At 41.6% G+C, this 22,197-nt stretch overlaps 1 non-coding gene across 1 annotated transcript; it reads left to right on the top strand.

Annotated features, from left to right (window-relative positions):
- Positions 1–19,950: 19,950 nt before the first annotated feature.
- TRNAG-GCC (transfer RNA glycine (anticodon GCC)) lies at positions 19,951–20,021 on the top strand. Its single transcript has one exon. It is a non-coding gene; the product is annotated as a tRNA-Gly (tRNA).
- Positions 20,022–22,197: the final 2,176 nt, after the last annotated feature.

Genomic DNA, 22,197 nt, shown 5'->3' with positions numbered 1-22,197 from the left:
AAGGATCTAAAAGATCCTAAACAGATTCTAGCTACTGGTCTTGCTGATGATTCCACAAGGTTGTATAAGTTTCACAACTTTGGGTCATCAAATCTTCCCTCAGTATTTGTTGCTCATAATGATGAAGTGAGCAAACTTTGGCATGAGCGATTTGGTCACTTAAACTATCGCTCCCTTCAGCATCTATGTAAAGAAAATATGGTGACAGGTCTTCCTATGATATCTTGCAGAGATGGTGTTTGTTCCGGATGTGTACTCGGAAAACATCATCGGGACAGTTTTGACAAACGTGCCTCTTGGCACGCCTCAGCCCCTTTACAGCTTGTGCACAGTGATTTATGTGGTCCTCTTCCTGTTGCTTCATTCTCTGGTTGCAAGTACTTCTTAACCTTCATTGATGATTTCTCCAGACGCACTTGGGTATACTTCTTAAAACTCAAGAGCGAAGTATTTAACACTTTTTTGGCCTTCAAAGCCTTTGTTGAAAAACAATCTGGACATCAAATTCTTAAGCTACGAACTGATAATGGTGGAGAATATGTTAAAAACACATTCATCAACTTTTGCACTGAAAATGGAATTCAAATGCAACATACTGTTCCATACACTCCACAACAAAATGGTGTAGCTGAAAGGAAAAATCGCACCTTAAAGGAAATGGCTAATTGTATGCTGCAATCTAAAGGACTCAGTCTTAGTTTTTGGGCCGAAGCAATTAATTGTGCAAATTATATAATCAATCGCACTCCTACTAAGGTTCTAGAGAATATCACTCCAGAAGAAGCTTGGAGTTCCATTAAACCAGATGTAAGTCACTTTCGTGTGTTTGGAAGTGAAGCATGGGCCCATATTCCAGATGAAAAGCATAAAGCTTTAGAACCTAAGAGTGAGAAATGCACTTTTGTTGGATATTCTGAAGATGTAAAAGGTTACAGACTTATTCCATTTAAGTCCAAAAATGTTATCATTAGAAGAGATGTAAAATTTGATGAAAATAAATCGGCCTGCGAGCCTAGTCCGGCGGATGTGCCACCTCTTCCTATCTCTTCTACTTTTGAAAACATTTCTTCTTCAGATGATGAAAGTGAGGATGACAATCCTCCCCCACCTTCTCAGGATCCTCAACTTCCAAGATGGGTCCGTGCTACTCGAGATGCAGCAGGTGATCTTGCCGGTGATCCTACAGATCAGCGACGTACACGTTCTCAGTTTGAAAGAGCCTCTTCTTTACTGGCTCAAGCTCCAGTAAATCATGATCCTGACACTTTTGCAGAAGCTTCAGGCCATCCACATTGGGAAGCAGCTATGAATGAAGAATATCATTCATTGATGACAAATGATACATGGGATCTTGTTCCTCTACCAACGGGACGAAAACTTGTAAGATGTAAATGGGTTTACAGAACCAAGTATGGACCAGATGGCAAAATTGATAAACATAAAGCTCGTCTTGTTGCTAAGGGCTTTTCACAGGTTGAAGGAATTGACTACACTGAAACCTTCGCCCCTGTTGCCAAAATGAACTCTATCCGCCTTGTTCTTTCCCTTGCTGCCTCTTTAAAATGGGAAGTCCATCAAATGGATGTTAAATCTGCCTTCTTGCATGGGGACTTGCAGGAAGAAATCTATATGGAACAACCCATTGGCTTCATACAAACAGACTCAAGCCTTGTGTGTCGACTTAAGAAATCCCTTTATGGTCTCAAGCAGGCTCCTCGGGCTTGGTATGCCAAAATGGATAGCTTTCTTTTAGAATCTGGCTTTTCTAGGTGTCATTCTGACAATACTGTCTACACCAAGAAAGTGGGTGACTCTCTTATCATCCTTGTTCTTTATGTTGATGATCTTATCCTTACTGGTAGTGATCCCAACCTTATAAACCATGTGAAGTCTATCCTTAAAAAGAAATTTGAAATGACAGACTTAGGACACTTACACTATTTTCTCGGTCTTCAAGTCTTGCAATCCAAGGAGGGTATTTCCCTTTCCCAGTCCAAGTATGCTTGTGATATTCTTCGTCATTTTCACATGGAAGACTGTAAGCCAGCCCCTTCTCCCTTTCAGTCTGGAGTCAAACTTTCAGTCTCTTGTTCTTCTCCTGAAGTTGATGCTACCTTATACCGTCAACTTGTAGGAAAACTCTTGTACTTAACCCATACTCGTCCTGATCTTTCCTTTGCTGTTGGCCTTGTTGCTCGTTTTATGCAAAACCCCCGTGAAAGTCATTGGAAAGCAGCCAAAAGAATACTTCGTTATGTTCGAGGTACAGTACAGTTTGGGATTCATTACAGTGCCAAAGCAGCTCCTCTGTTAGTTGGTTTCACTGATTCTGATTGGGCTGGTGACCCTGATGATCGGAAGTCTACTGCCGGTTATGTCTTCACTCTTGGTTCAGGACCTATTACATGGGCTTGTAAGAAACAGGCTGCCATTTCTCTTTCGTCAGCAGAAGCAGAGTATCGTGGTGCCGTGGAAGCTAGTAAGGAAGCCTTGTGGCTTCGTCAGATCCTATCAGAGTTTGGCTTTGAGCAGCAGCATCCAACCTCCCTTTGGTGTGATAATCAAAGTGCCATTCAGCTATGCAAAGATCCAGTCCAGCATCAGCGCAGCAAACACATCGAACTACACATGCACTTCATCAGAAAACTCATTCATGACCATGTTCTTGAAGTGCAATATTGTCCAACAGATGATCAGATTGCAGACATCTTCACAAAGGCTCTCACAGAGGCGAAGTTCACTAAACTTCGATATATGCTTGGAGTTCAGGAAGTTGTCACTAAGGGGGGATAGGCTCTAGTGCCTCCTTCCTTCTCCTATTGTGTCATATTTGTAAATCCTTCAATCCTATCCCAAGTTGTTCTTAAGGGGGGATGTTAGGATATTCCGACACATAGGATATAGTTAAGATCAACTTGGTCTAGTTTAGAGTTAGGTATAGAGTTAGGTAAAGTGTCTTTCTTTACCGTTGTACATATTGTAACTTACAATCCGACGGTCACGATATGTAGTGATCTGACGGTTCACTCTCACCTCGGTATTATCGACACTTGATCCGTGGCTTGACACCCGATTGGTCCATGAGTTCTATTTAAAGCGCATGGAGGGTCATTGTTCGGGTAATCCGTGCATGAGAGAAGCTTATGTAAATTTTCATTCTTTGATTAATAAATTGTTTGTACCCACGTTGGGACAGGCCGTGGACTGTTTCCCTCCTTGCACTCTGAGGGTTTTAACCACGTCAAAAATACTGGTGTATTGATTTGAGATCTGGTTGTGAGCGGTGTCCTTTTGGTATTCTTTCTGAGGAACTTACCCTGTAAATTCCTACATCCACCTTTTGAATTGGTTTTCTCTTCAATTTGATAGCTTATGTTTGTGTCGGTATCTTCATCCCTCCGTCAGAGATCAAATCCTCTTGTTGCATTGCATATTAGGTGTCTCGCTCAGTTAGTTGCATTCCATTAGGAGCAAGGATCATCTGATGGTAGTGGCTAGTTGTACAGTTTCCCTCATGTCATTTACCTGCTGGCTCATGTTTATTCATCAAAAATTGTATACAGTCACCTTTTTGTCTTAAAGATTACAGAAGTCTTTTCTAGGGTTTCATTATCATTTAGGTCTAGGGTTTCATTAGAGTTTTGTAAAAAAATGTGTTAAAGTGTCCAATAATTACCAGCAGGCCATGAGGAGGTTGTAACATCAATAAATTTCATCACCAAGTGTTCGAAAATGTGTTTTTCCTAAAAAACAAAGTATTTAGCCTTTATTGTAAAAAATCATGAAAATTTTGTTTCTCGCATTGTAAATTTCTTCACCTGCACCCTGGTTTCTTTCCTTAGCCCCAGAAGCTTCAACACCTGCAAGACAAGCAAAGCAGAGGTTATTTTGTTCATCCCAAAGCCCAAATGCAGTGAAAAAGTCCAAAAAACAGAGTTCAAAATAAATTCATTTTAAAAACATTGTAAAAGTGGGTCTGATGAGCCAAAAATTTAAAAGCTTTTTGTTTATAAGCCATTTTATCATTTGAAGAGTTCATTTGCAAAGGAGAAGCAAGGCAAAGTGATTTTGTTGAGCAAGAGAGAAAATTGGGTGAAAATCGCTCCTAGTGACCGGCGCGGTGCACTGGGCCTCAAACTGCAGTTCAAATTTGCACAGGCGCGGCGCATATATTGGGCGCGGCGCATATATTGGGCGCGGCGCATTGGGTATGCTAGCGGCGCACACAACCAGGAAGCCCGAAAATTGCCAAATTCGCTCCAAAATCGCCCAAAATGCATGCATTGCCATCAATACAAGTAGGTTGAACTTCTCTCATGGTTTTTCATCCAATATTGATGGTTGTTGATGGTGCTTGACGAATGGTGAAGTGTCTTAAGGAAAGCAAACCCTATCCCTTCAAAGTTGTCAAAGGAGATTGCTGCTATGGTTTTGTGTTGGTCATTTTACTACCAAGTATCCCTCCACCCCATCACTCCCTAGTTCCATACTCCCCTTGCTTCCTTTATTTCCCAAGTTTACATACCCCTTAATTCACTAATCATATACTCCTATTCATATTTCCTAAAACCCAAATACAAACCACAAAATTCCCTAAACCCTAATTGTTTTCCCAAAATCTAAAAATAATTCCCTAAAACCCCCTCATTCCCTTAAAAGCCCTACAAAAAATCTACCCAACCTCTCATACACAGTTCTTCCACATTCCCTCCATAGCCCCTCATACAAACATACCTTTGGCAGCAAAAACCTAATCACCATAAATCTCATCAAGAAACCTCACACATTAGCAAGCATCGGGAGTTTTGGCTTGAAAGAGTCAACATTCATATTGAGAAGTTGTTGGCAACGGCAAACAAAGACAAGGACATGCTCAGGAACATGAAAAACCATTATTGGGCACGAACTCATGTTTGCAAAGCAAGGATCAAAATCCTGAAGGCAAGACTAAGGAGGGCACTAAAACGACGCAAAAGGCATGATAGGCTCCAAATCTTGGCCAAAGATTCTTTGGCTGAGCATGATACTTAATGATGGACCTTCAGTCCAAATTTCAGCAAATTTGGAGAAAATTTTGTCAATTTTGAATTTTTTGGCTTCAACACAAATTTTCCTGCCCAACGCGTAGCGCCACTTGGCGCACGCTTATAATTAGGAGATCCTCTGGAGGAAAACTTTGTATTTCTGGATATTTTATGAAAATTTATGCATGCTCATGAATTACCTAAGGATTTCATCAAGTTCTGGGTTGCCTAAAGGGTCAGAAACACACAAAAAATGACCTCTTTGCCACCTTTTGCACCCACATGAAGCAGTGTTAGGATATTGGATTTTTGGAGGGGCAAATGGACACCAAATCTAGAAATTCCACTTGGGTTGGAAAGTAGATAGGCAGGTATTTCCAACGAGCTATCATGAGCTCAATTTTGACTTCAGGAAGGCCCTCAAAATTAGCCTCAAAGTTGTGCTACGCATACAGGTTTCAGGCACGACGCATAGGGAAATTTGGCCTATTTTTCACTCAACAGCTCAGAATTTCGCCTAGTTTTGACTAGTTTCACTTTTTCATGTAACTCTTGATTTATCTTGATGTAAATTCATGAATTTGATGTAATTTTGGCACATTGTTACTCATCCATGTAGATTCATTCACTAAAAAGTGAAAAGATAGTGAATGAATCAGTTTCCTTTTATATAGAGGCAAGTTGTTTCATTGCCTATTTTTCAGTTCCTTGTTTAGATATGGTTGAAACAGCTCCTAGAATGATGAGCTCGACCCCTAGAGGCATGGGAAGGAGTTAGGCTTGTCTATATCATGTAATTTCTCAGTCATTTTCAGGGTTGGACACTTGGGATTGCTTGGCACTCCATTGTACATTTGATTTCTACATTTTTGGCAAAGGAAAGACTAGGGTTTGCAGCACTTTTTTGGATCCCCGTGGCTCTGTGTTTTGATGGTGTTCTTCTCTATATAATTTGTAAGTTCACTGATATTTGTGTGTACCATTTCCTTTCTCTTTTGCTTCTGAAATTAAACAAATGAGTGACAAAGGTAGAATTCATTAGCTTGATGTGCTCTGCCTTTCAATTTTGTTTAATTTTCAATGTTTTCTTCAGTTTGAAGAGGATTCTTGATACCCTCTTTCCCTCTTCAGCTTTTCACCAGTTTGAACCCTCCATATTTACAAATCAAAGTATTAAAGCGATTGCCTTTCTTGCCCCAATCAGAACTCTGCAAAACTGGCCTTCATCCTCAGACTCAAATTTGCCTTTCCCCTGATTCCAACAAAACCCCCAAAAAATCAAATCAAATCCTTGCACTTCATACCTAGCCTAAAATCAGAAGATATTTCAGTCATCTCAAGCCCCATCGATTATCTTTTGCTGAGATAGACTCGGAGATAGCCCTCTCCTGTCCTCGTAGGGATAGCTACGAGGCTGAGCGTGGTTTGATGTTGGCCCTGGATCCTACCTTTTCAGCCTGAGGTAAATCTAGGTTCTAACAACCTATTTCCATACAAAATTCCTTTCGGAAATCTATAGTAACATTTATCCTATCCCCACCACATTTTTCTTGAAATTCACTATGAATAAATCTAACCCTTTGGATGAAAGTCATAGACATCCTATATTCATTATCTAAATTATGATCCCATGCCACTAACTTTGCCTCTGTTTCATTTAAACAAACATAAATGATACATTTCATTGTTTCAAAATGTGGATTATTAGGATATTCCTCCATCAATTGTCTTTGAGCTTCTACAGAATGGTTCCCCCCCAAGCACATAATAATTGTATTCAAAACATTTTGACTTATCAAATGCTTCTTTGTTGGGAACTTGAAGTGGATCAACAAGAAGCACATAACTAACCACATGAGCATATGGATTGTACCTCATCAATGTCTTCAAGTTGTGAACATGCAGATGATGTGGCTTTTTGACTTGATATTGGCATTGTCCTTCACTTGCCTTATAGGTTTGTCTGACATTAAGCTGAAATGTACGACCACCATCAATTAAGTTTCTCTTTGTCAAATTCTGTCGAATGGCATTTTGTTTTGTTTTGATAATGCCATCATCTAAATCAGCTCCTGGTGTAATGATTTCTCTGCTTTCTTTTGAAGTTTCACTAGGTTCTTGACTGCTGGTAATGACTACTTCAAAATCTTCAACTTTACTTTTCTTCGTCATAACATTCTCAACAGATTTATTCTTGGGCATTGTTACTTTTGGTCTTTTACGACTTTTCTCAGTTCCAATGTCATCTTCAGTAATGGAAACATATGCTTCACTGTCAGTTTCAACTTCATCGTCCTCAAAAGTAACTTGTTTACCCTTGCTAGATTTATCCACCAGAGGCATTTTTTTCTGATTCTTTGGATGTAGTTTTGTAGCATCATCAATTACTACATTTTTCTTGTTTTCCATATCTTCTTCTGACACTGAGTAGAAATTGCTGACAACTTTCATGATATCATGCTCTATGAAATGAATGCCTCCCAACCTAATTGAACAACTTTCAACAAAATTCTGCCAAACAAAATATCATATGCCAATAAAAACAAAGTTAAAAAAATATAGTGAGACACTTTCAAGAACGCAAAATACAAATATAAATAACAATACTTACGATGTTTTGTGTCATCTCATTTACGATTTGTTTACACAACTTTGTAGATACCTCTCTCGTGTCATATAATGAATATGATAGTTGGTATTTAATCATTTCATGTGACTTGGGAGATTTTGTAAGTACATAAACAACTTCAGTGTTCGGTACCGAACACATATCTATGACTCTTCCCATCACCTCAAAATTTCCATTATCATTCGGTATATCAATATATAGATATATATTCACATTTGTGCTTTCTTTTTCTTTCACATACCAGACTCTTGATGGAAATTTCACCTCTTTTGAATTCTTCCAGTCTGAAATTATCTTCTTATCACTTGAGGCACTTGAAAGATTTGTAGCCATGAGCTCAGGTGGAGTTCGTTCACCAATGTTTTTTGAAGATGCACCTTTAAGAGCCTTTGGTCCAGAAAGATTCACAGAAATTTTCTTTGATGCCATTTTCCTGAAAAATAGAAAAACATAAATTAGTAAATAATAAAAACATATTAACTTAAATTAACAACGAAAATATATCATAAATTTTTTATTTGTATAATCAGAATCACCCAGCCACCCGTAACGGGTGGGTAGGTGGGAGGTCGGGTGAGGGACAGCGGGGCTGGGTGGGCAGCCAGGCGAGTGAGGGCGGGCGGGCCAGGTGGGTGTGGGCAATAGGGGTGCACGGGTGTGGGCGGGGAAAACGTGCGGGGATGCCACACCGGACCCCCTTCCACCCCCACGCACCCACACCGACCCTGTTCCCTCACAACCACCCACCTCTCCCCCATCCCTCTCGCCCCCCCTCACCTGCACGTCCTCCCCGCCACTCTCTCCACCCACGTGCCCCCACCTCCCCCCAAACGTGCGCTCCCCTCACCCACCCCCTTGCGCCCTGCTCCTCCCTCTCACCACCCCTCCACCCACATCCACCCCCTCCTCCCCCCACGCCCTTTCCACCCCTCACCCCAACCCCCTGCCTCCTTCCCCTTAACCCCCCTCCACCTCCCTCTCCTCCCCCTTAACCTCCCCCCCCCTCCATGACCCTTCCCACACCCCCTTCCATACCTCCCTTCCCCACTCCCCCCTTAACCCCCCCCCTCTCACTCTACCTCCCTCTCTGCCCCCCCGCGGCCCCCCACGACCCTTCCCACCCCCCCTTTCCCTACCTCCCTTCCCCACTCCCCCTTAACCCCCCCCTCTCACCCTACCTCCCTCTCCGCCCCCCTAAACCCGCCCCTCTCCCCTCCACGACCCTTCCCTTCCCCCCTCTCCCCACCTTCCTTCCCCAACCCCCCCCCCCCCCCCCCCCCCCCCAAATCGACCCTCCACCCCCCCGTCCCCTTCCTCTACCCCCATCTTCACGCCCCCCAATCCCGCCCCCCTTTAACCTTACCCCTCACCCCCCTACCCTTTCCCATCAACCTACGCCCTACCCCCCCGCACCCTTACCCCCATCCCCTCCCCGCCTTTACCCTTACCCGCACCCCCCCCTAACCTCTCCCCCCCCCATGCCCCACACCCCACCTACCCCTTCACCTCTCGCCCCCTCCGGCTCGGCCCCCCTCCCACCTCACCTCTCTCCCCCCCATGCCCCACTCACCCCCCCCCCACCTCTCGCCGCCCCCTCACCTATCTCCCCCTCGCCCTCCACATGCCCCCTCCCGCTTCCCCTTCCTCCCATCCCCCCCCTTACCCTTCCCCTCTCTCTTCTCTCCCCCATGCCCCCCCCACCTCTCTCCTCCCCTCCCCCGATGCCCCCCCCCCTTACCCTCACCCCCATCCCACCCCCCTTACCCTTACCCCCTTCCCCTTCCCCTACCCCCAACCCCCCTCACCTCTCTCCCCCCCCCGCCCCCCATGCCTCCCCCCTTACCCTCACCCCCTTCCCCCCCCGGCAATGTCCCCTCCCTTCACCTCTCTCCCCCCGCCACCCTTACCCCCTTCCCCTTCCCCACCCCCCCTCACCTCTCCCCCCCCCACCCCCCTCACCTCTCTCCCCCCCATGCCGCTCCCCCCTACCCCCCCATGCCCCACCGACCCCCTGCCCCCCCCCCCCCCTCACCTCTCTCCCCCCCCATGCCTCACCCCCTACCCCCCATGCCCCATCCACCCCCCTCCTCACCTCTCGCCCCCCATCGGCCCCTCACCTCTCTCCCCCCCCAATGCCCCACTCCCCCCCATGCTCGCCGTCCCCCCTTCACCTCTCTCCTCCTCCCACCCGCCGCCGCCCCCCCCCCCCCCCCCCCCCCCCCCCCCCCCCCCCTTCTTCCATGCCCCACTCCCCACCCCCTTCCCTCACCTCTCGCCCCACCCCCTCTCTCACCTCTCGCCCTCCCCCCCCATGCCCACCGCCCACAGCCTCCCCCCACTTCTCTCCCCCTTCCACCCGCCGCCCCCACTCGCCATGCCCGTCGCCCCCCTCACCCCTCTCCCCCTCCCACCCGCCGTCCCCACCCCCCATGCCCCACCCCCTCTCATCCCTCTGCTCCCCCCTTCCCATGGCCTCCCCCACCGCCCTCTCGCCCTCCCTTCCCCTTCTCCTCCCTCCTCTCTGCCCCCCCCCCCCCCCCCTCCGCTCCCCTCTCCCTGCTCCCTCCTCTCTGCCTCCCCTCCCCACCCCCTCTCCGCTCCGCTCCCCTCCCACGACCTCCTTCGCCCTCGCCGGTGGCCCGCCACCCCGCCCGACTGGTGGCCGGGCGATTCCAAGGGCGCACCACCCCAGTGGCTCGCCCCCTCGCTTGACCGGCGGTTGGGCAATTCCCGGAATCGCCCGGCCGCCGGTCGGGCGGGCCACCGGCGAGGGCGGAGGAGGCCGTGGGAGCGGAGGGGGGGGGGCAGAGAGGGGGGAGGGGAGGGGGAGGAGGGGGCGAAGAGGGGGTGGGGAGGGGGGGCAGAGAGGAGGGTGGGGAGGGCGAGAGGGCGGCGGGGGAGGCTGTGGGAGGGGGGGAGCAGAGGGAGGAGAGTGGGTGGGGCATGGGGGGGGAGAAAGGTGGGGGGGGTGGGCATGAGAGGGGTGGGGAGAGGTGAGGGGGGTGAGGGGGCATGGAGGGGCGGGTGGGAGGGAGAGAGAGGTGGGGGGGGGTGGGCATGATGGGGGGGGTGAGGGGGAGGGGGAGAGAGTTGAGGGGTGTGAGGTGGGGGAGGGGGTGTGGGGTGGGGGCGAGAGGTGAAGGGGGGGGGGGGGGGTAGGGGGAGGGAGAGAGGTGGGGCGGGCGGGCATGGTAAGGGGGGTGGGGAGAGAGGTGGGGGAGGGGGGCGTGGTAGGGAGCGGGAGAGAGGTGGGGCAGGGTAGGGTGGATGGGGGTGTTTTGGGTTTTGGGGGGGGGAAGAGGGGGGGGTTGGGGTTGGGGATGGGTAAGAGAGGGTGGTAGGGGGAGAAAGGTGGGGGGGGTTGGGGTAGCGAGGGGGGCATGGGGGAGGGAAGAGTGGGGGGAGGGGGAGGGGGGTGTGGGGAGAGAGGTGAGGGAGGGGGGGACGGGGGAGTGTGAGGGGGTGGGGAGATGGGAGAGGGGGGGCGAGGGCTGTGAGGGGGAGTGTGCTGGAGACTATGGGGGAGGTAGAGGGAGGCAAGGCGTCGTGGGTGAGGGGGGGTCAAGGAGGAGTGTGAGGGGTTGTGGTGGAGGGGGGGAGAGGGGGGTGCGGTGTGTGGGGGGGGGGTAGTGGGCGTGTAGGGGTCGTGGGCGGAGGGGGTAGGGGGAGGCTGTGGGTGGAGAGGGGGAGGAGGGCGTGGGGAGGGAGGGGGGCCCGACGGGGAGGGGTGTGGGAGGCCGTAGGAGGGGTAAGGAGCGGGCTGGGAGTGGTGGAGGGTGGGCGTGGGGGGAAGGGGTGGAGTGAGGAGAGCCACGGTGGGAGGGTGGCTGAGGTGGGCGGGAGGGCGAGTGTGAGGGGGTGGGGAGGGTCGCCGCGTGGGGAGGGCGCGTGAGGTGAGGTGGTGGATGACGGGGAGGGCGTGCAGGTGAGGGGGCAGGTGTGGGTAGGGATGGGAGTGTTGACGAGTCATGTGGGGATGTGGAGGGGGGGTAAGGAGGCAGGGGCACGAGGTGTGGTTGAAGGGGGTCAGAGTGTCGAGAGTGGGGGGTTGGTGATAGGGGGCGAGTAGGAATGCAGCATCCACCTCGGCAGCTCGTCCGCTCGCTGCCGGGGTTGGGCGATTCTGAGAATCACCCAACCCCCGCGACAGGTGGGCGAGCCGCCGGGGTGGGCGTCGTAGCCCTCACACCCCACTCGACCTCCCCGCCCACCGCGCGACACCATGGCGGCCCACCCACGACTATTGGAAGATTGAGTTTGATCGGGCCCACCATGCTCACGATAGTCGTAATTGTTATTTTGGCTCAAAAAAATTATTAATTAAAAAAAAATTCTTCTTCATTAAATTAATTTAATATGAAAATTTTGAAGGAAAAAAATTTAACTTACCTTTTAATTGCGAGAATTCTGCGTTGAATATGTTGTTGATAGCATTATAGCTGCTCCACAAATTCACGAGTCTTTTGACGAACTTCAGAAAACCTGGATGTAACGTGAGTAATAGTGATAATGAAATTTAATATATAAGTGAAATTACAGAGACGTTTTTTCGTAAGATTAATGTGGGATAATTTGTTTTAAAATATTATAAAGCGAATATTGTAGAATTGTTTTACAACGGGTTGAATGTGGGATTAATTTGTTTTAGAATATATTATAAAAATTTAAAAAAAAAATTCAATTGTTTAGTAAATATTATATACTTTAACTATTAGAATAATTAATGTAGAAGTTGTAGCATTTTAATTTTAGTGATTTATTTCGTAAAAAAATTTAGTTTACATTTTTCAATAAATTGTAGAATAAAATAATGAAGGTAAATAAATCTAACAAACTTTTTGGAGGGAAATATTTTCGCGAAAATTTTTGGAGCGAATAATTTTGGAGGGAAAATTTCATTCTTTAAGCTATATAATATCCTTAGGGGACTCTCCATTTGTATCAATCAACATCTTCTATTTGAAAGGGATGGATTGTTCTGATAGTGAAGTTTCGATTTATACACCATCAACATCTTCATCGCGTAACAACTCTATTCATATTGATGAATATAGCGGGAATTCTTCCGCTATGAATAGAAAGTCAATTCTTCGACTTAGTCCTGATTCTAAATACTATGATAGCAGCATTGATGAGAGAGGGGATGGAGAATTTCAAATAAATAAAGAGTCACATATTCCACTTAGTCCTAATTCTAAGGACTATGAAAGCAGCGGTGATTAAGAGCATGATGGTGAAGTTAAAAAGAATGGAGTGTCACGATGTCCACTTAGTCTTAATTCTGAGGACTATGAGAGTAGCAGTTTTGAAGAGCATGATGGTGAAGTTCAAAAGAATGGAGTGCCACGGTGTCCACTTAGTCCTAATTCTAAGGACTATGAGAGCAGCAGTGATGAAGAGCGTGATAACGAATTTCAAAAGAATGGAGTGTCAAAGTGTCCACTTAGTCCTAATTCTAAGGACTATGAGAGCAGCAGTGATGAAGAGCGTGATAACAAATTTCAAAAGAATGGAGTGTCAAAGTGTCCACTTAGTCCTAATTCTAAGACTATGAGAGCAGCAGTGATGAAGAGTGGGATGATGAATTTAAAAAGATTGGAGTGTCACGGTGTCCACTTAGTCCTAATTCTAAGGACTATGAGAGCAACAATGATGAAGAGCGGGATGATGAATTTAAAAAGATTGGAGTGTCACGGTGTCCACTTAGTCCTAATTCTAAGGACTATGAGAGCAACAATTATGAAGAGCGTGATGATGAATTTCAAAAGAATGGAGTGTCACAATTTCCTCTTAGTCCTAATTCTAAGGACTATGAGAGCAGCAGTGAAGAAGGACAGGATGATGCACTTAGTCCTAATTCTAATGAGTATAAAAGTAGCAGTGACAAAGGACAAGATGTAGCATCTTCAATAAGTAAACAATCACATTTTCGACGTAGTCCTAATTCTATGGACTATGAGAGTAGCACTGACAATGCACATGAGGAAGAATATCCATTAAACATCGAGTCAAATTTTCCATTCAGTCCGAATTCTAAGGACTATGACAGTAGCACTGAAGAAGGGGAAGATGAAGAATATCCTCCAAGTCAATATTTGAAAAGCAGAGCTGATCATAGTGTGGATAACATTCCTCTTAATGATGATGAAAATCCTTATACAAATGATGATCCAATGATGGAGATGTTGCCAAGAAATATTGTATCGAGGAGTAGGAGCAGACCTTTTCGTATCAATGCAAGTTGTTCTAGTTATACAAGGGGTAGAGTAGAATATCTGACGAGAAGAAGTTCTATCAGTGCTCTCATTTCAAGTGAATGTTGCCAAAAAAATTGCTTGAAACATATGGATTTCACATCTGCATTAGAAAGCAGGAAGAGATATTTGTCAATGAATAAAAGCATGCAAAATTCATATTTAGTTGGGTGCGTGCAATCTACATTGTCAGGTTATGATTATCATATTAGGAATTTATTTATGTGTAGAAAAGCTTTCAAAATGTTTCATTCGATTGAGAATTTTCGTCTCTCAAGAATTCAAGAAAATTTGGAAAAGGATCCCACATTTTATTCAAAAGTACGTCATAAAAGACAGTTTGGACCATTATCAAATACTGCAATGTCATGGATGAAAGGTTTCTTTTCAAAGCATGGAGAGTGTATGCCAAATAGAGAGACAATACATATTCCAGATAATTTTTCAAGACGAGAAATCTACAACTTATACAAAGAATATGCAGAAGGCGCTGAGGGACATGGCCAGTTTATTACATATCAATATTTTGTGAAGGTATGGAAGAAAGAATTCAACAATGTCCGTATTCCTAAGAAGACAAGGATGGGGATTTGCAGTACATGTTCTTCTCTTAAATAAAAAAGGGACAAATGTGAAGGCTCAGAAAGAGGTAAGCATTCATAACTTTAACTTTTAAAATTGTATAGTCATCAACTATGAAGACATATTTCTTAATGAATTTCTTTTATATTGTGTAGATTTAATTGTCAAAGAACTTCAGGAGCATCGCGAACAACAAACAAATGAAAGGAAGAAGTTGTACAAGCATCGAAAAAAGTGTTATGATAATCCGAATAAATATTTGGGTTTGATAATTGATGGTATGGACTAGAAGAAAACACTTTTACCACATTTTGTTTGCACACCCAAAAATTTACAGGAGGAAAATTTATTCAGTTTCACTTGGTCGGTTGTATGGTCTTCAATGGGAAAATGTTGCCAAGGGTGTACTTCACAGCTCCAAATATTCATAATGATGCAAATCTGACCATAACCATAATTCATGATGTGATTTCTCATTGGTCTGGTAATCTTCCTGAAGTTTTGTATCTACAATTGGACAACACTTGCTGTGAAAACAAAAATTAGGTTGTTTTTGGATATCTAAACATGCTTGTTGAATTGAGAATTTTCAAAAGGTAAAGGTTGGTTTCCTTCTTGTTGGGCACACTCATGACCATATTGATCAGATGTTCAGTCGTTTTTCAGTACATTGAGGAGGAAGAAAGTTGGGAGCTTGCCATCACTAATTGAATGTATTAAGAAATCATACATGCCAGAGCCTACTTTTGATGTGTTGGAAGAAAATGTTGACATGTGAAGGTTTATTCTGGGATCATATGGTGAGGGGAAATGCTTTGAACAACTTAATGACATTAGCTTCCAACATCAATTTCGTATCAAAAAAATTGATGGGAAAACACTAATATGGGGCAAGAAGTATTCAACTACTACAGAATGGACACCGTCATCAGGTTTGCAATTTTTGAAGTTCATTCCAGATCATCCAATATTTGCATCAAAAATATTGTTATTACAATCAGTTGGTGAAGTTCAGAATGCACGTAGATAGAATAGAGATATAAATTATTCTGATTGCCTGGAAGAAATAAAAAAATGTATTAGATATACATATGAGTACTTTGACATCGCTGATTCAGTTTGGTGGGAGTCATTTTTCAATAATCAAAGTGATATCATTTCAACAACAACAAATGAAGATATACCTTTGAAAAATCCATTTATTTGGCCACAAAATGTGTCGAATGAACATGAGGAAGTAAACATTGTTGAACAACAACAATCTCAAGGTATTATTAATTCTTCACAGGCAACGAAAAGAAAGATGTATATTGGTTCCAGAAGATCTCGTGCACAATGTGAAGCCATGGAAGACCTTTATAGGGGTTCAGTACATGATATTAAGGAGGGTTGCATGATTGCAGTGCTAACAGATGGAGATCCCAATGGCTATCCATTTTGGGTTGCTAAAGTTATACATGTCTTTAGAGAAAATGAGGATGTTAGAAGTGTTGAAGTACATTGGTATGCCACAAATACACACTCATTCAATGGTGTGTATAAGCCAGAGATGGTAGTTGACAAAAAAAATGGCAGAAAAAGAAAAAGAAATGGTACAAATATAAATCGCCGCCGCACAAACATATTAAAATTGGAGGATGTTGACATACTTGTTTATGACTTCAATTTAACAAAGAGAGGAACTCTTCGCTTCAAGACGATAGAGATTCTGAAAAGGTTGTTACTAGAAGGAACAATGTTAACATGGGAGTCTGCTGAAACCAGTCGTAGATCTAGAAGAATTTTGAAACCTGAAATGTTGGGCATGCATGTGGACTCAGATGGGGCACTAGTTGATGAAAGAGAAGAATATGGAACATCTTCGTCAGCATCTAGTCACTCATATGAAGATGTGAATTCTGATGGTGTGCAAGAAAATATGAGTGATTTTGAATAATTGTTTAAGACAGTTTATATAACTGATGTATGCATCGTATCTTCAAATAAAATTAATGTTTTCCATATGGTGTTAAATGAGAAGTTATGAGGCATTTTTATGTTGTTGGATTATATGTCCTAATTATGATAAAATTTTTTGTTTAAAATATCTACAATGCAATATTAAATTAGGGATATAATGTATGTTTTATTCAATATACAAATAATGACTTTTGAATTCATTTAGTGATGTAATTTGTTCATAATGTCATGGTTTTTTAATTTTATAGTTGAAAAAATTTCAATTTCTTTTGTATCTAGCATGTTATGGTTAAAAACAATTAAATTTATACTTAGGAAAGAAAAATGATATTCTACCAAAAACATTAATGTGTTTTTTCCTCATAAACAACTTTGTTTGACACATAAAAATTTGGTTTTACTAGCATTTTTAAAAATTTTGAAACTTGACCCTAAAAAAAATAATCATTGTTCCAATATCATCACTTTCATTTTGAAACTATATTTTGCATGAAAATTTCATAGTAAGTTTCGTAGTCATTGCCATTTTTAAAACATGTTCAAAATTGACGCCTAAAAAATAAAAACATCGTTCCAATATACACACTTTTCGTTTTTAGCACCGTTTTTGATGTTTTTTTGGCAAGAGTTCCCGTTTTGTGTTTATAGTTCCCGTTTCAAAGTTTACATTGTTTGTCACAATTGTCTTTTTTTCTAGCAATGGTGTGGTGTCTTAATCTTAATTACAAATATTATTGCGCCGAGAGGTGCTCTCCAGCAAGTATGGTAGAGATGTTGTAATGTAATGTTTAACATTTTTACTAAGTCAAATTACATAAAATAAATAAATATATTAAACCAAATTAAATAAGAATATTAATATAATTTTTTTAACTCCATCAAAATAAAAAAATACAAAAAAAAATCCTATAAGATAAACTAATAATAAAAATAAAAATGACCCATGGTATTAACCCATGGTATTCATGTGGAATACAACTTATTTAAAGGGGAAAATTAAACCAACCTAAATCCATCTTAAATCTAGATGCAAACACCTTTTAGAGTGAAAATAGATTTGATCCCTCTCGATGCTTGGTAGATCCGGATTTAAGATGGATCTAGGCTGATGTATATATTGTCGATGTCGGTTTCTTGAAATATACTATGTGCATGTTTAATGAGGTCCAATGTTTCAAGTGAGATAAAAAGGAATATTTTTCATTATCACCATGGAATAAAAAAATGTGGTTAAATTTCCCAAATTACTTACATTTTATAAATGGAAAATTGAGATAATTCGCATTATTAAATGTTTTTTTAACTAGCCTAGATCTATCTTAATTCCCAATCTACCAGGGGCGAGAGGGATCAAATCTCTTAATGGTTTGCACTTCAAAAAATCTTATTCATCTTGAGGCTTGGTAGATCTAGAGATAAGATGGATAGATCATTCATATATATATATATATATTCTTACATAACGATACCATTGGCAAAACCATAGGTAAACTAAATCATGGGAAGAATCTACAATTGATTATTTTGCCTCTATATATATATATATATATATATATATATATATATATATATATATATATATATATTAATTTTATGTAATTTGACAAAGTCAAAATGTTTACAAGAGAGGACAATAAAACATCTTTTACATACTATAAGCAACTCTATAGTTAAAGGAGTAGATTAACTTATAGAGGAAACGACTTATTTCAAAGTAATTTTTCTAGTTAATTTTTATAAAAAAAATTGGTAGAGATTTTTAAAAACTTGAGTTTAAATTGCTTAATAAAAGCATAATCTCACTTGAAAAAATATATTTTATCTATAAATTAGACTATATCTTAATTTTATTAATTAAATGAGATCACACTATCTTTTACATAATGAGCTGGACACAACTATATAATTAAATTCCAATTTTAACATTTAAATTTTTTCAACAATGGTATTTCTTTCTTACATCAATATCATAAATTTATACAACTTGAGTGGACCTAATGGATAAGAGCATGTGTTTCCTCCTAAGAGGTCACATGTTCAACATCAGAAGGGAGTAGAGTATGTATGTCTTCCTAGACTTAGCAAGTGCAAGTGGCCACAACAATATGTATGTCTGCGGAGCCTTAGCAGTAATAATAGTAGATGATGTTTAATCATTTAGCTTGGGAATACCCAAAAAGCTTCCAAAAAAACCCCACTAAAGACAACTTGTTTAACTTGACTAGATGATGTTTAATGATTTAACTTAGGAATACCCAAAAACTTCCAAAAAACCACACTAAAGACAACTTGTTTAACTTGACTAGCTTATATTTTTCAAAATATCATTAATGAAATTAAATTGAAGTGCGTTGTCCCTTTAAACGACCTTTTGTCTCCATTGAAAAAGGAGAACAAGAAGGACCCAAAAAAAATGAAAAGTGGCCATGGAAAAGGATAATAGGATGCAAGGTTAGAATTGGAAGACCTTTTGTCTCCATTGAAAAAGGAGAACAAGAAGTCCATTGAAAAAGGTGAAAAAAAGAGAACAAGGACCCAAAAAAAATATGAAAAGTGGCCGTGGAGAAGGATAGTAGGGTGCAGTGTTGGAATTTCAAAAGAGATCCACTTAAAAAAACAAGAAGCCCAAAACATATGAAAAGTGGCCATGGAGAAAGATTGGAATTTCAAAAGAAATCCACCCATCAAATTTGGCGTTTTTCACCATTCCTGACCTAATTTTATAATTTCAAACCAAAATTTTGGCGTTTTTCACCATTCCTGACTTAATTTTATAATTTCAAACCAAAATTTTGGTGGTTTTGTAATTTTTTAAACTATATTTAATGGTCAAATCACCTCCTAACGGGCAATTTGCCTGCCCTGCAGGGGTGGAAGGGCCTTCAAAATTCTGGGTTGAAATTATGAAAACGGGTCAGGAGAAGCATAGTAGGATCATGGGTGTAAAATCCGCTGTAATTCTCTTCAAATGCAAAGCGGCAAGTTTTTCGGGGTACGCGGCATTATCGTTCAGAGCAATTCAGAGGTTAGGGTTTGGTTCAAATCCACTTAAGTTCGAGAAATTTCGACATGTTGTGTTAATGTCCTTAAATTCTTGGCCATGATGATTCGCTTAAGACTCTTAATAGAAATTTTCACATTAAATTGATGAGATTTTCAAGCCTCAATATTACCTGACAGGAAAATTCGAGAGAACGGACCTCTGAACAAGTTCGCGGGATGTGGGCTCAAATTTATATCTAGACTGTTCTAGAAACTTGTCGGAAGTCGATTGATAGCAGAGGACATCACAAAATTTGTGACGGGAGACCTTCTGCAACAAACACCAACTCCTCGGTGCCGGCATTACATATATGACAGGCACGACTGCAGATTCCAGGATGGTGAAATGCAGATATAAATGACCCAGACCAGATACATGGTTTTAGTTGATTGGATTAACGCAAAAGAAACTATTATTCTATAAATTAGGAAGAAAAGAGAGAAAACTGTATATACATCTGCACCAGTGGTCTAGTGGTAGAATAGTACCCTGCCACGGTACAGACCCGGGTTCGATTCCCGGCTGGTGCAGTGAGATATGCGTAATTTTAATTTTTTCGATTTTAGGTTTTCGGGTTTTTAAGTCGAATGTTCATGTATCCTTCTGCTGGTGCTTTAAAAAGATTCATTTTCTTTTCTGTTTCAATTTTAGGTTTTTGGGTTTTTAAGTCGAAGGTTCATGTATCCTTCACCTGTCACGCAGGGTTAATTTTCTTCTCTTTGCGCTGACATTTTTATGTGTCCTATGGATTGCAGGGCGAGCCATTCCTTCGCTGGCCAAATGGGTTTAATGTATAAAACCATGAAGCGTTCGAACTATCAGAAAAATCATGAAGTGTCCTTGTTTGTCTCGCACTTCGTGGATCCTTCCCTCAGAAAAATTATTGGAGAATTGTGTTACCTCAATCCCGGGAAGACTAAGGCACATATAAATAGAGCATATCCAGTGCAAGAAACCCGCGCCTTTACACTAGGCAGGCAGTTTGCAAGAACATGAACTCGAGGATTCAGCCTGTAGCCTCTATTAGATCACACTAGCAAGAAGTCGTCTATCAAGTTGGCTTATCATTGTTTTGTTACTAGAAATATTTTGTTGCTCTGAGTGCGCATTCTTTTAACAAATATATTAATTTTATGGGGTATGGAAAGTGCTTAAGCTCGATATGATATTTGAAATTCGCAGTAAAACATGTATATGAAATCGTTTTCGTATATATAAATGGTATTTGATAATCAAAAAAATATTTTGATTTTTCAAACTGGACGGTAATCAATTTGAAATGTTAATCGATCACTTATGGAATATTTTTTGAATATGTTTTAGGTTGATTTGAGTGAACTTTTTCAATATCATATCATGATATAATGCGGTGATTATAGTGTTGAATTTTCATACTTATTTTGTTGGGAATTGATCTCTGGGATCCACTTAATCCTGTCGATTGGGTTTTTGTGTAACTGAAAACTCAACATGGTATGGACTAATTGCCACTGTAAGATCTATGTTGGGCCTCTCAAAAAGGTAGTGGTATGGACTAACAACCACTATGGGATCCACCCTGTGGCCATTCAAAAAGGTAATAATAATGATAACAAAAAACTTAAGATATAGTTGGTTTCAATGTTTAAGATGACGAAAACAAGAATTTTCTTTATAGAGCTTGTGAATAATTAAATTATTTACAATGTTTATATAACTTAATTTTTATAAGAGAAAGAGTTAAAACCATTAAAATATAAGATATAATAAAAAGCTAAGATTTCTTTAAAAAATAAATTTTCCCATAATAATGCCCCAACCACATATCAAGCAATAAAGATTAGTAGCATATGGCAAATAGTCAAACTCAGGATTGGTATGTAGATATGGTTACGATACTTAGCCTTTTTTATACAATTAGTCATATGGAATGACTAAATAAATATTAGTAAGAAAAGTGAAAAAAGGACCTCCATAGTCTTTTTCATGTTTGTAGTCCATCAAATTAAAAAGATTACATTTACATTTACTTCTAAGTGTACAAAACTCCATAGCCAGGCTTGACTGAAAAAAGCACATACATGTAATTGTTTCATGAAGACAACTTGTTATGGCATTATGAGAATCGGACTTGGACTTCTCTGCCACCCAAAGCAGCTATAAAGTCACTTTTGAAATCTACTTTACCATTTATAGGGTGAATGGAAGTAAAATGAATTTCCCTATCCTTGAAATGATAACAATAAGTGAATGGGGAAATCTAAACATAAAAATAACAAATCAAACTATAAAAAGAAAAGAAAAAGAAGAATAATGGAAGAATTAGAATAGAAATTCATTTATAGAGATGAACCAGTGGTTTAGACTAATATTCTACCATGGTACAAACTTGGTTTCTTTTCTCGACTAGTATAATAGTGTCAAAGCATTCTCCTTTTCTAATCTACATTTTGAGGCTGAATACTTTTTCTTCTTGACTAGTATAACAAAGTCAAATCATTTTTGGTTTCTCATCTACCTTTTAAGGTTGAATACTTTTGAAAATACAATAGGTAAAGATTACTATATCGATGTTAAGCATATGCCCTTTATCTTTGTAATTGAATCTTACTCAGAGAGTACTATAATCCAATACATATGTTAATTTACATTCTTTAACAAACAATGTTGCGCTCCACTAATCAAACTCACAATCCCTTGTAGTCTCATCTTATTTGCTTCTTGATT

Source organism: Pinus tabuliformis, chromosome 6 (assembly GCF_031772625.1).
Source record: "Pinus tabuliformis cultivar Carrire ecotype Pingquan chromosome 6, CPIR1, whole genome shotgun sequence".
Lineage (NCBI taxonomy): Eukaryota > Viridiplantae > Streptophyta > Pinopsida > Pinales > Pinaceae > Pinus > Pinus tabuliformis.
This window is presented reverse-complemented; position numbering and strand designations above follow the sequence as displayed.